A 10,409-nucleotide genomic window follows, 5' to 3' on the forward strand; every position below is an offset into this window, starting at 1 on the left:
TTTTTTTAATCTTAAGATCAGAGTTTAAGGTCAGAGTCTCATTATTAGTATTGACCCAATTACTTATCTAAGAAAACAGTATTTAACTAATAGAGGAAATAAAAAGATTTTTCTTTTTATTTATATGGCTCACCCTTGCCAGAACTGCCTCTTATTCTTGCTATATTTTAAGTCAAAACACACTCATTCTCTGAGTCTTAAAAGCAGCATTAATATGATTTCTGTTTCTCTTTTCCTAAGGGGAAAGATAAACTGACACAATGTCCTTTTGGGAAAATGCCCATTTAAAAAAAATTTTTAGTTGTTTTGGATCCATAGGAGGTGTATATATTTATGGGTTATACGGGATATTTTGATACAGGAATGCTATGTGTAATAATCACATTAGGGTAAATGGGGTACCCATCACCTCAAGCATTTATCCTTTGTTTAAGCCAGCATCTACTTCACAATTCCTCATCTCTCAAGGCTACATAAATACAGTGAGAACTTTAAGAAATCTACATATACGTGTGTTCTTTTGGCTTAAATCCCCTTCCTCAGCAAAAAGTCATAGAGGGCACAGCTGTTCGCCTTCAGCACTCTCCTCTCTTTATCCAAGCACATTTAGGGCAGCTTTCCCTGGTGTTTAAAATTCCTTTCTCCTTGCAGTCTGCTCCTCTATATCCTGATTGCCTTACAGAAATAAATAAGTGGCAGAGTCCTATGCCTTTGCAATTCCAAGGAAACCTATAGAGCGACGAGGCTGTGGAAACTAATGTTCCGCTTTACCGGGGCATTATCAGACATGTTGGGCGCAAATGGGCACCTTTTAGCCTTTTCTTAAATTTGCATGGCCTGTAGTGTGTATGCAGATTGCGAATGAGCCTGAGGAGTCTGCACGTCTAACTTGTCATCATCCCAGAAAAATCGAAACAGGTAGGTGAAGTGAGCACAAGATTTGCAAAAGCAAGGTGCTTGGATGCAGGAGAATGAACTCGTAGCCCTTTAGAGCATGAGTTCCTCAGCTGCAGAACAGGATTGAGAATCCTCACCTGAGTTGCCCACTCTGAGAATGAAGCTAGCTAGATAAAACTCTTGGAGAGGTTAAAAAAAAAAGGTAGTGATTTAAAGCTGGCTAGTGCTGAATTATAGAGGAGCTCTTTGGAAATTCTTTTTTATCTATATAAATGACAGAAATTTAGTGTGATCCATGTAGCTTATACCTGTCACATGTCATCTGCTGGCCGCGATGCCTCACATCTTCCTTAATGTTCTGCTTCTTTTTCTCAATTAAAGTCCTCTGTCCAGTCTTCAGTCCCTGAATCCTTTCAGCAATTGTTTCCTCTAGTCTTAGCGGATTCCCGAGGGAGGAGCTCATGCAACCAAGCAGAATGTGTCTGAGAGCGCTCTGACTCTTCCAGGGAATGATTCCTCATTCCCATAGCCGTTGCTAGAGATAAGCAAGAGATTATACTTTCCCGAGACCTGGGCGTTACTTGAGTATCCAGGGGAAAATCAAGAATACTAAAGGGAAAAGGAGAAAAGGGCAACAGCAGCACATTTTATTTGCATCAGGCAAGAGTGGGAAGATACAGAGAAAATGTTGCCCTTTGATTGCACGGAGAAAGATGGAAAATCAATATGAAAATGGCACTAAGGAGGCATGAGCTTTTCATGGTGTTTTCTTCAGTTGTTATTATTAAAAGAAGGTCAGCGGAACGCAGACATTTGAAGGTAGCACTTCTCACGTGAAAGTAAGAGCCCAGCTGACATAGGTCACTGGCTACAAGGATCACTACTGGGGGCTCTTTACATCACAGCACCTCGGTTTCCTCATCTGGAAAACAAGGGGCTGTAACTATATCGGTGGCTTCCAACTCTCCCCTACTGGCAACAGAGAGCTTCATCAAATCTCACTGCCCCCCGCCCCAGGCTCCTATACCTTTTCTCTGGTTATTTTGTCTCTGTCATCTTAGTCTCCTTGGTGTTCCCTGCTACCCGACTGCAGCAGGATGACTTGTCCCATCCATCGGTCCCATGGAGCCAGTCCTGAGCCTAGATAGAGCAGGTCATGACCTCCATTGTGTGATACAGGCTGTGTGTGTGTGTGTGCCTGTGTGTTGGGGGAGGCTGAAATGACATCTTTCTCTAAATATCTCACCCATGACAGAAGTTTTCCCATTGATTATTTCTACCTCTTTATAAGATAATTTGTTAAAATATCAGACACTGTGAGAGCAATCATGTAGGTCTAATCAGTCGTTGACTCTTTCAAGTCTACAAATCTTTCCTTGTAGCAGGTTTTGAGGAGTTTAGGGGGAGACTGAAGGAAAACAACCCCTTCATATTTTATCCCAAAGCTATTGTTCATAGGTTATTCATCTGGTGGCCCAGGTGCTGACACGGTGGCATGCTTTCATGCCAGTTCTACAGCCAAATTGCGACCATGGGGAAGCTGGAAGCTTCTTGTCTTCTCAGAATTGGGCACATCCTGTAGGGTAAAATCTGAAGCCAGAGGGGCAGAACTAAGATCACAGTATCTGTTTGCTGGGCTAGGGATTAGAAGAATTTTGATTTAAATGTGCACTATCAGTAGTTGCTTGATGAAAACAATTCCCAGCATTTTATTTTTTTACTATCCCTAAGGCAACTCTTGTCCAATGAAAGTGAGAGTCTCTACAAATCCCAGCATTGTAGGTAATAGGACTTACCCTTCCATATCTGTGCAGTTTATATGAGTAGAACACGATTTTAATTCGCTATTGCCCTTGTCCTTGCTCTTATATCCAAATACCCAGTAGCATGATGAGGAGCAAGGGAACTGATTTTCAAATATTAACAAAGTTATTCAAGGGAATGGACTTTCTGTGGCTGCAGTTGGCACGTCTTTTTCATAAGCTTGCCTGTGGCTGACAGCCTGCTTGGCACAGTTTCCCTGGAGTCCTTTGGTGATGGAGAACAGGACTGACAGGATTCAAATGGCCAGATTCCAGAGAGGCCAGGGATGGCCACAGTCTCCAAACCAGGAGAGATTGAGGCCGGAGAAGGGCATCAGCTGATGGATATATTCACTCTAGGAAAGGGAGGTGTAGCCAGAGTCATTTAGGGGAAGTAGATTGAGAGCAGCCGTGAAAATCCTGAAATGAGGATATGGAATATTGCTGGCCACCTCCACATATATCTACATGGAAACACACTTAATTAGCAGAGCAGGGCCTATGTGGAGATGCTGAGCCCCAGGCTTCTAGGTGTTAAGCGTTTTTCTGTGTATAATATGGTGGAAACCACTGCGGACTTTTCGGCACACCCAAGGTAATAGAATTTTAGCTGGGAGAGAATTATCCAGCCAAGGACTCGTTTCTGGCTCCTTTCGGAACTCAGTGTGGTTGTATGGCTAAGCTCTCTCCAGTAGGATGTGAGTAGAATTGATGTGAACCACTTCCAGACCTGATGGCGAAACTTGGCTCATAGGCTCCTCACAGCACCCCACCTCCACCTCACCTTCCTAATTGGCTGGAATTCCAACCTCACAGTAACCTTGAGAGCAACGTACTGAGGATGATAGAACCAACTTCTGCCTGAGTCCGCTGAAGAATACTTGGTATAGAAAGCTCACCACCTGGCCTCTTCTAGACTATTTACATGAAAAAGAAAAAAACTTCTACTCTTCTCAAGCCATTGCATTTTGGGTCTTCCCATTGGCACAGTTTAGACCATGTTGACTAATACATACAACTGGGCACACTAGGTGATGTCATCATTGTATAGGCTAGGAACCTGCAGCTCTGGAAATTTAAGAGATTTTTTATTCAATGTCAGGATATGAATGTGGAGTCATTATTTAAACTGAAGTTTGTTTGGTTTAAACCTTTATCTCCCAGATGTTTAGACCTCCAGAAAAAAGAGGTAGCAATAGATGGCTTGAATGAGAAAGGAATCTCTGATTTGGCTACCATGTCCGCTAACCCAAGCTCACATTCATACCCCCTCTTCCATAGCTCTAGCTGCTGCACTGCTGAACTTGTTCTTCATGCTGGAAGAATGTGAGAGCTGGAAGGAGTCCTAATAATCACCCAGCTCAGTGGTTTTCAAATTTCATTTGGCAACAGAAATGCTTCTAATGAAATCTTACTCAGAAACCCTGTGTGCGAAACAGTCCAAATCAGAGCTTGTCTCTTTGAAGTGTGGGCCTGGAACCTGGCCTGTTTCCCACTCACCTCCACAGCCCCTGAGTCCCTTGAAGCAGGTCAGAGAACAACTGATCTAGACCAGTTCTTCATTTCAGAGGCAAGTGAACAGTGGAGCATGAAATGTCTTCATCAGGGCCACACAGAGGGTAAATGGCACGGTGGGAACAAGAACCCAGCCTCCTGGCTTTTGAATTTAGAAATCTTTCCATTATACTGATGTATTAGAGTTCTCTAGAGAAACAGAACCAATAGGAAATGATATAGATAGAATATAATGAATATGCCATAGCATACAAATAATAAAGGATTGGCTCACATGGTTATGGAGGTTAAGAAGCTCCCTGACATGCCATCTGCAAGTTGGAGGCCCAGGAAAGATGGTGCCTCTGGTCCAAACCCAAAGGCTTGAGAATCAGGAGTTCTGGTTTCCAAGGTCAGGAGAAAGATGGATAACCCAGCTCAAGCAGAGAACGAATTTGCCCTTCCTCTTCCTTTTAGTTCTATTCGAGTCTGCAATGGATTGAATGAGGCCCACCTACATTGGTGAGGATGATCTCTTTACTAAGCACATTGATTTGAATGCTAATCTCTTTTGGAAACACCGTCACAGCCACACCAAGAAATAATGTTTTATCAGCTACCTGCGCATCCCTTAGCCCAGTCAAGTTGACACAAAAGATTAACCATCACAGCTGGATTTCCTCTTTTGAGATACTAGCCCTTAAACCAGCTCCAGATCCAACATGCCCAGCAAAGGTAGAATGGCAGAAGGGTCAGAGTCACTTGTTATATTAACTTTTTTATTTCTGTGTAACAAATTACCATAAACATCATGGCTAAAACAACACCTATTTATTATGATCTCGGAGATATGCAGTCTGGGTGGTCTCATGCTGGGTTCTCTGCTCAGGGTCTCACAGGGCTGAAATCAAGGTGTTGGCAGAGCTAGGCTGTAGTTTGGAGGCTCTAAGAAGAATCTACTTCCAAGCTCATTCAGGTTAGCAGAGTTTAGTTCCTTGTGGTCGTAGGACTGCGATTTCTGATTTTTTGCTGATTGTTGACTCCTGGTCACTCCTGCCTTCTGGAAACTGCTCTCCTGAGGCCACTCCCTCCATGCTACCAATGGAGAACCTCTTTCTCATCAAATCCCTCTCATATTTTATATATTTCTCACTTCCCGTTCTGCCACAAGCCAAAGAAAACTCTCTAGTTTGTTAGGTTACACTTGTCTGGACAATCTCCCCATAGCAAAGTCAACTGATTAGTAACCTTAATTACAACTGCAAATCCATTTTGATGTGCAGTGTAGCATAATCATAGGAATGACATCAGAGGGTGAAGGGCATGGGGGCCAGTTTAGAAATCTGCCTGCCATGTTTGCATAGTTACAACTAATTCTAGAGCACATCACCTTCTCTTGGGTCCTCTGAGAACAATGGTAACATGGTTCTCTCCTATGACCTCCTAACAGTTTTTGCCAAATTCTTTCTGCTAGCTTCCTGGGTATAGATAAAACAGCCTGATTACACATCATTTCTTATTTAACAAGGTTTGTGAGGCAAAGCAGGTTCTAGAGTCTGTAGAGTGTATTTCCAGCCTTAGCCCTCTCTACAGGTTATTTCTGTCCACACACAGGAAGATAGGAGGCAGGCCTGGAATCCTGGGGCCAACAGAAAAGGCAGGGGGTCTCCGTTCCTCTGGTGATGCTCACAAAATGATCAGAACAATCTCCTCCCTTTGTAGATGACACCAGAGAGGAGACAGGATTTAACCAAAACTCACTAGCAGGGCTAGTTGGAGCTCTTAGTTCAGCGTTCTTTCTGCTACTCAGTCAATACTAGAGTCAGCTGGTTTCTCTGCTGATTATTTGCCCCTGGCTTCTAGGTGATCTCAGAAAAGTCTTCCACAGAGTCTCCAGTTTGTTTCCTGGCCCTGGCTCAGCAGGTAGGATTGCTGGCTACATTTTCTAGGCCTAGGAAGTATGAGAAATTGCCTAGTTAAAAGCATCATGCTGGCGGAGTCTGACAGAGCACCCCAGAGAAGCTGCCTCCCACTAGCTGTAGAAGACAGCAGAGGTGAGAAGACAGGTAGGGTTTGAAAAGATGTGAGAGCAGCAAGTGGTATGAAGTTCCCTGGTTTCTGTTTTTTCTGGTTTTTGTTTTTTGTTGTTATTGTTGTTTTGTGTGTGAATATGGATTTGGCTTTGCAATGTGGATCCCAAGGTCAGATCAGGGTCTGTATGTGAGACTGGAGGCTCCAAGGCTTGTGGGAGGCTTGTGGGGGGGGTTCTGGGGGCTTCTGGGGGCAGGACCTTAAAAGGCAGGTGGATAAGAGATAGAATATTTTATGCTTTGTGGAACATTTGCATATATGTTATCTGATTATTTTTTCAGAAGTGAGAATTAAAACAATGAAAGACAAAAGAAATAACGTGACACATAGAGCAGCCAGGTGGTCTTGAGGTTGACTCAGAACCAATTCTTTGAGTAACTCTCACCTCCCTGCGTTTCCACTGACCAACTAAGGGGCTGGTTAAGAATCTTTGCAATTACTTCTATTCCAGTGAGTCCTGGAAAATATATGCTGGCGTCTAGTGAGGGATGCCTGCCACCAGTGATATCCCAGTTTTGCTGGTGAGGAAGCTGGTTCTCATAAGTCAGATCTCTCTGGTGCTACAACCATAAACCGCAAGAAGGGGCCACGGGTAGAGCTTTCCCCTGGGTCTCTTGAATTGTGTAAGGTGAGCATTGGCAACACCCTCACCCCACTAAACGACTCTGCAAGGTCCACATCTCAAATTGTCTCTTCTCCAAAAAGAACGTCTTGGAGGGAAAAGGTGGTGGAGAGATGGAAATGGGCCAGGACTCTAGGGCAGATGCTGGAGGAGGTGGCTGCGCTAGCATTCTCTCTGAATCAGATGATTTGAATATGCCTTTGAGTTTAGGTTGCTGGGTGGGGTAGAGGTAAAAGCAGAATTCACAGGTGCAGGCTTGGAAAAGGGTAAGTCACCACAGGACGTCCAGACCTAGATTGTCATGCTTGGAGGGAGCCTCTTTTTGCCACAGAGAAAGTCTCTGGGTTTTTGGCTGGAGGCCATCCCAGGCCCACTTTTTCTCTCTGAAGTCTGATATCTGGCCACTGTGCTGGCCTTCTAGAGAGGCCTTCTGGCTTAATCCAGGCCTAGGAAATCCCAGTCAGAGACAGTGGGAGGCCTCTGGTGTTGTCAGGGACCTTCACTGCCAGCTTCAGTCTTCTCTCCCAGCAATTCTGTTCCCTTCGAATGGATGCAGTTTACAATGGGCCTATTAGAGCCCTAATTGAATCGTTAACACACCAGCCATTAGCAGCTGCTAATGAGGGAATCCAGGGGATTACAGTATCAATTACCAAGTTTGACTTCTGAATGTGGCTCTGCCAACAGTGGGCTCTTGCGTGAGTCTTTAGAAAGCGTGACAGAGAGAGGGAAGAGGGCCATGTGCACAGGATGTGCCTGTGCGCTGCCTATACCCAGCATAAGCTGTTACAGGTGTCCACTCTCATGTGACTGCACAAAACAGGTCCTGGGGCGGTTTATGCACCCGTAATGGAGAGAGCGTTCATGCCAAACACCTGCATACCTCTCTCCCAGGCCTTCTCTCCCTCCTTACAACACATACGCTTCTTTGCCCCACAGCTGTTTTCTCTTCTGCTCCACTGCCTTCTATAGTCCTCATCAGCTCATCTGTGGCCTGTTTCACACCTTCAATCAAAATCATTCTCAAGTTTCCCACCGCCCACAACCTGTCAGTCACTGAGCCCCTTGTAATCCCAACTTTTAAACATCTCTTAATTCCCTCTCTTCCTTTCCTGTCCTGTCCTTTCTCCATTTCCTTTTACTTTCCTTCCTTTCTTCTCCCTTGCCTTACCTTTCTTTCCCTTCCCTTCTTCCCCTGCTCCCTTCCTTTCTTGTTTCCTTCCCTCTTTACTACTATTGCCTTAGTTCAAGCTCTTACCATCACCATGCCAAAAGCTCCAGGCCAGTCAGAAACCTGGTCCCTCCATCTCTACTTGATCTCCTATCCCACATCCAAATCATCCTCCATGTCTTTTTAAAAGGTAAATTTGATTGTCACTCCCTAAAATGCTTCAGCGTTCCCTTTTGCTCACAGGATAAAGACTAAGTTCCTAAGCATGGCACGATAGGGCGCCCATGATCTCCCTCTTCCCTCCATATCCACCTCATATTCTACCATTCTCTGCCTTTCAGACTGAGCTAGAGCCAGGGTGATCTGCTTGCCCCTCTCCCAAAGGGCCAAGCTGTTGGGCTCACTCCTCACTGAGCACATGCAGCTCTGTCTGCCCACTGTGCCCATCCCCTCTTCATCTGTGAAACTCCTACTTATTGTTTAAACCTCATGTATGAAGTCTTCCTAATTCATCCCTCTTACTCATGTTCCCTGTATGTATTTTTCTCACTGCACCTATTTATGCTAGACTTTTATGATACATTTGTCTCTTCTGTTGTTCTGTGAAGTAAATAACTACATCAACGTTTAATTTTGAAAACCCAGTGTCTAGCACACAGTGCTTGTACATCATACACATTCAGTAAGTTACTACTACTGTAGTGTGTGTTTAATTGATGGATTGGAAAATTGGTGATGGTTTTCACAGCTCATTTTATGGATCTATATTGACATGTATTTTATTATTCCATAAGGGACTGTTAGTTGTTCACAGTTTAATTCTTTTGGACCCAAAGAGAACTATATTAGTCATCAGAACTCCCCATCCTCTGCCCCAATAGCTCAGCACACAGGTTTGGGTGTCTATGCATACACTTTGAATTGAATTCAAATTCACAAATGTTTAGAGTTCCCTGTTCTGCGTAGACCCTAGAAGGCGGTACTTGAGAAAAATATCAGAGATTTAAGAGTTGTACTTATCTTTAAGGTCCTTCCAATGATTTTACCACCTAACTGTACATAATCATGGACAAATACATGAGCTCTCTGCTCCTCAATGGTAACAGGATATCAATTGTGAGAGGGTGTTTGGCAACCCTCAGGGGCTTCAGTGTAATAATGAAGGCAGCTACAGTCCATTCACTGCCTACCATGGCTGTAACTGTGCTGAATGCTTTGGTCTGTGATTTACCTGTAAACAGGATTTGACTGTCACGACCACCTCGGGTAGTGTATAGTCTTGTGCCCAGGTTACATATGACAATACTAAATCCTATGGAAACTGTTAAGAGGCAGAGCCAGAACTTACAGCAAAGTCAACCTGCTGCCAAAGCTTTAGGCTGTCATCCCATAGTGACCTACCACCCTTAACCCCCTGTGGTTAATATCAATCAATCACCCCATCTGGGAGGGAAGCTCTGTACACTCCTGTCCTTCCTCTCCGTCTGTTAACACTTTGCAATCCCGCTGATTGTCCACACATCAAGGCCTATCAAGTTGGATGAAATGAGATAAAAAGCAGATATTAAACAATTGCCTAAAGTCAGAAGCTTTGTTTCAGCCTACAACTCATTTAGGTGGGAGACGTCTCAGAATGAAGAGATTCAAGCAAGGGGAGAGACTCTTGTTCTCTGCTGTCTTCCCCACATCTAGCAAATTCCTGGCACATAAAGAATACCATGAATGTAGAGTTTTTAAATGCTATATTTGTTATTCCCTTGAACCATACTTATACCAGGAATAACTTCTCTCTAAATCCAGTGAAAAAATCCATAGTAGAGTCTACATGACCTTCAGAGTCGGAGGCAAGAGCTGCCTACTTCTCCAAGCAGCCTCTTATAAACCAGAAAAGTATCAGAGACAGATTTCAATTCATTTTGAGGTTTATTTTGCCAAGCTTGAGGATGTGCTCAGGCAAAAGAGAAACAAGCCACAATAGGGTCTGTGGCCCACATTTTTTTTCAAAGCAGGTTTTGAGGGCTTCTGCATTTAAAGGGGAAAAAGTGGGCAGGAGGGAAGAAAGGAAAGAGGAAAGAAAAAGGGAAGGGTACACAAATAGGACAGTGGCTACATTCTTTTGAGGTGTTGATAAATGCTCACTGAGTCCACATGTTGCATGTTAAAGGATGGGTAGAGGAACAGCCCATCATGTATTCATCCTGCACTCAGTAAACCTACCCTTTACATAAGATAAACATAGAGTAGAGGGAGAAGTCAAATATGTGTTGCCTTGGGGTGGGTGCAGGGGTGATTTTTACTCTCCTTTTGTCCCATAGCCATGAAGATAAACTGT

The 10,409-nt window shown here is 44.0% G+C and overlaps 1 pseudogene; it reads right to left on the reverse strand.

Annotated features, from left to right (window-relative positions):
• Window positions 1–369: 369 nt before the first annotated feature.
• Window positions 370–4,534, reverse strand: LOC116533818 (annotated as a pseudogene).
• Window positions 4,535–10,409: the final 5,875 nt, after the last annotated feature.

Source organism: Sapajus apella, unplaced genomic scaffold (assembly GCF_009761245.1).
Source record: "Sapajus apella isolate SASKATOON/1434 unplaced genomic scaffold, GSC_monkey_1.0 scaffold84, whole genome shotgun sequence".
NCBI lineage: Eukaryota > Metazoa > Chordata > Mammalia > Primates > Cebidae > Sapajus > Sapajus apella.